Source organism: Crocuta crocuta, unplaced genomic scaffold, assembly GCF_008692635.1.
Source record: "Crocuta crocuta isolate KB4526 unplaced genomic scaffold, BGI_CrCroc_1.0 scaffold172, whole genome shotgun sequence".
In the NCBI taxonomy this organism is placed as follows: domain Eukaryota; kingdom Metazoa; phylum Chordata; class Mammalia; order Carnivora; family Hyaenidae; genus Crocuta; species Crocuta crocuta.
This window is the reverse complement of record NW_027528872.1, coordinates 7,750,885-7,755,339: the sequence shown is the minus strand read 5'-3', so window position 1 is coordinate 7,755,339 and position 4,455 is coordinate 7,750,885.

Genomic DNA, 4,455 nt, shown 5'->3' with positions numbered 1-4,455 from the left:
CCCCCCCCCCCCCCCCCCCCCAGAGTCACCCTCCAGACCTTCCAGCGGGCATGAAAAAGGTCTCTTTAATTTTTAAAAGCCAATTTATCCCACAAATGTTAGGGCCACAACACTCTTAGCTTTTCCTGCTGAGTTACCACATCTGTCTCCCTCTTGAAAGAGAGGGACAAGGATAGGGAATATTTGGGAGATGGCTTGTCCCCATGTGATTGTTTCAACCCCATACAAACGAAGACTGGTGTCTGGCTCCACAGGTGGAGTTTCCCTACCAACATTTGATCCCATTAGACTTGGCCAAACCCACACAGGGGCCTTTAACTGCAGGGAACCCACCTCAGTTAAAGCCCACCTGCTACCTTCTGAGAAGGATGCCCCACAGGCTTGGGCTCCCCGGTTCTCCCCACTGAGCACACACAGCTGAGACTGGACTTGAATGTGGCCATCAGGGCTGAATGGCGTCTGAAGTGTCCGTCTTTGGGGCACCTCCTCCGAGTTCCTACCTCCCGGAGGAAGAGAAGAGGGGACGCTGGGGGAGGAAAATTGCGTTCACCTGTTAACCCCACTGCGCTTTCCCCTGGTTCAGCCTCCATGAGGAGAAACTTCTCCAAACCTTGAGGCAAATACCAATTGCCTGGAGAGCTTGTTCAAATGCAGATTCTGGGCGCCCTTGGGTGGCTCAGTTGGTTAAGCATCTGACTCTTGATTTTTGGCTTGGAACATGTCAGGGTTGTGAGATCAAGCCCTGTGTCTGCGGAGCCTGCTTAAGATTCTCTCTCTCCCTCTCTCCTTGGCTCTCCTTACACACACACACACAGAGCGCAGATTCCTTTTTTTTATTCTTTTTTTAATAATTTTTTTTAATTTATTATTTCTAGGAGAGAGAGAGAGAGAGACAGCGTGAGCAGGGGAGGGTCAGAGAGAGAGGGAGTCACAGACTGAAACAGGCTCCAGGCTCTGAGCTGGCAGTCAGCACAGAGCCCGACACGGGGCTCGAACCCACGAACCGCGAGATCATAACCTAAGTGAAAGTTGGACGCTTAACCGACTAAGCTACCCAGGCGCCCTGCGCAGATTCGGATCCCTGAGGTCTGGGCCGTTTCTAACAGGCACCTCGAGGTTGTCGGTGCTGCTGGCCCAGGCACCACGTGTTGAGTAGCAGGGAGAGAATTTGACTGAGTAGTCCCTCTAAGACTGCTAACGTGGATGAAAGTAGAGATAAGAGGAATCACCATCCCCACCTCCTTTCCCCTGCTCACCTCCTCTAGCTCCAGTGTGTCCCTGATCCTGAAGATTTATTTTTAACTGCCAGCAGCTTTGATTAGCTTGTCTCTGCTGCCTCAGACACCTGCTGGCAGGATACATGGCGGGGGGGGGGGGNGACCCAGATCTGACAAATCCAAGGCAGAAAGCAAAGCTCTGGGGATTCACTGCTTCGCCTTTGCTGAGGCAGGTGAAAAACCCTGGCAAATGACCTCACGCCACCAGTGACCATAACCATAGCGCCAGTGAACACAGAACTGAGGTCATCCTTTTTTGTCAAAGCACTGATACTTACGTCATATGGCCCCTAAGGATTTGCATGGCTCTACCTATATGGACATTCTGCTCTAGGCAGAGGCCTGAGTTGAGCCTACAGCTTCCCCAGAGGGGTAGGTTCCTCCTCACCCCATGGTAAGACGGCCACGGCTCGGACACACTGCCAGAAAAGCAGAGCCCGAAGAAGTAAGAGGCAAGACACCAAGGATGCCTTCTACTGTCACCCACGTGGACCCACAGGCTTCTGAGGAGTTGCCAGTGTGATAAAACATGGCTTTCTGTTTGATATGTCCCTTTAGAGCAAACACTATACTGAGAACGAAATGGAAGGTGGCAGTCTGACTCTACCACTTCTGAACATCTCTGCTTGCTGGCCTCCTCGTCCATAAAACCTGGGCGATGCCACTGCCTACTGACCAGGGAGGGGTGCTATGATGTGAGCAAAGTTATGGGGTGATTAGGTCAGTGGCAGGTACGTGGCACGTGGTTTTCGTGTTAAGGAGGGGCCGTGGGAATTCACAAGGCTAATATCATTCAAGCCAGAAGACGGAAGCCAAGAGGTTCTGGCTACAGTGAAATCAAGCCAGCATCCAGGTCTGAGGACAGCACTCACCTGCTGGTCAACCAAGGCTGGCAGCTGCCTGCCAGCAACAGCAGAGAGGGCACATAGGGGTCAGAGCTGCTGCACCCCTAGGGCTGCCAGGAGGGTCAGAGAGGGCATGCATGGCCATAGGACACCGTTCCCAGAGGTCACTGGGTGTGTTCAGGGAGCAGCTGAAATCCCCCAAGCTGGGGTTGCTCAGCACAGCTGACTCCCTCCAACCCCCGAGCCTCAAGGTCCCCGTGGAAGGGCTGGCAAGTGGCCAATGTGGCCATCCCAGTGGGTGGGGTGCCTCCTGGAGGCTCACTTCCTATCTGCTAACTTCACCATCACCCGCTAGTCTGACACCCTCTAGCCACTGGCTCCTAGAACACAGTGCACAGCTCCCTTGAAAGCGGCCAGGCAGCAAGGCCTTGGGGTTCTGTGGGTGGTCTCCCCCTTCTGACTACAGGGCAGCCCACAGCAGGGCATCCTCCGGTCCCTCAGCACCCGGGGGTCCGCCATAGGCCACAGGCCATCACGCGAAAGCAGCCACACAGCCTTTCTCTCCAGGTTTGAAATACCACGCTCCAAAGCACATGAAGAATATTAATTAAATGAACGTTTATTTCAAAATTAGTCTTAGAATGTAAGCTGTTTTTGAGGGCTGGAGCCAGACTACGTAAATGAGCAGTGAGAGCGCCCGCCTTCCTCCAGCGTGGGTGGACGGAGAGGCGCCTCAGCGGCCCTGCCCCTCGGTCATGCATCCAATGGTCACTAGGACTAGAAACCAACAGCAAAGGACCCCGCGCACTTGCTCATGTTTAATCCGGGTTAAGCTATACACGTTTAAATACACGTCGGAGGTTACGTGGTGTCATGCAGTCCCTGTGATGGAATGACTCTTGCTCAGTGACCTCCGCAGCAAGGCTGCCCCCAAGGGCAAGGTTAGGTGGGACAGAGCACTGAAAAGAGAAGGGGAGAGGAGAGAGAGAAGTCAAAGCACAGCGTGGGTCAGGACCTCCCAGCACAGGGTGGTCCTGGCCGAAAGGCACTCATGTCCTGAGCATTGAACTACCCCCTAGGAACTCGGGAATAACTGTGATCACGTGTCTTCCTTCCAGAAGAGACCATGGTAGGTGGTCGTCTGGTGTAATGATTTAAGTCTCCAGTGCTTGTCTGCCTGGGTTCAAACCCTGCATCCGGCCTCTGCTAATTCTCCAACCTCTGGGAAATCACTTCACCTACCTGTGCTTGCTTCCTCATGTGTACGGCAGGCTGTGCCTCTGCCTACCCCACAGGGTTGTTCAGAAGCAAACAGAAAGTGCTCAGTAAATGTTAACTAGTTTTATGAATTCACTGACATTTCCGTAGATCGCAGTGGGGAAAGGGGTCTAGCCCTCAGGCTCCCAGACTTACAGGAACCCATTTCCACAAACCTCCTTTGAGAAATTTGCTTTTAAAGCCTTTAAGAGTCAGAAGTTCTTCCCAAGGTTTAGCCTGAAGTCCTTCTGCAGAAATTTAAGACTAATCTTTCTGATCCTTCTGGAAACAATAGAACTCAGGTTCCTAGCTGAGATCCACAAGCTTACAGGAACTGAACCTGACCTGTGTATGTGTGTGGAGCAAAGCCTAATGAAGTCAAGAACCTGGACAACAGATGACCATCAGTGGACACTGTTATGGCTTGAATGTTTGGGTTTCCCCAAATTCACATGTCGAAGCTCTAACCCTCATTGCTTGTATTTGGAGACGGAGCCTCTAAGGAAGTGAAATGAGTCATAGGAATGGGGCTCTGATCAGACAGAATGAGTGTCCTTATAAGAGATACCAGAGACCTCTAGCACGCTCTCTCCTCATATGCATAAAAAAGAGGCCATGAGGACATGGCGAGAAGGTGGCTGCTGACAAGCCAAGGAGAGAGCCCTTGCTGGCAACTGGATTTGCTGGCACCTTGACTGTGGACTTCTAGCCTCCAAAACTGAGAGAAAATACATTTCTGTGGTTTAAGCTAGGTATTTTGTTTTAGCAGTCTGAGCAGACTAATACAGGTATTAACACCATGAACAGAAAGACGACCAGAGAATATGAGTCTCTTAACAGAAGTTTATAACCACCAATAATGTAATGCTCATCGAAAAATATAAGGGGCACCTGGGCTAAGCATTCAACTCTTGTTTTTTGGCTCAGGTCATGATCTCATGGTCACGAGATCGAGCCCTGCATCAAGCTCTGCCATGACAGCATGGAGCCTGCTTGGGATTCTCAGTCCCTCTCTCTGCCCCTCCCCTACTCGCTCAAGAGCGTACAAGAATATTCTCTCTCTCTCTCTCTCTCTC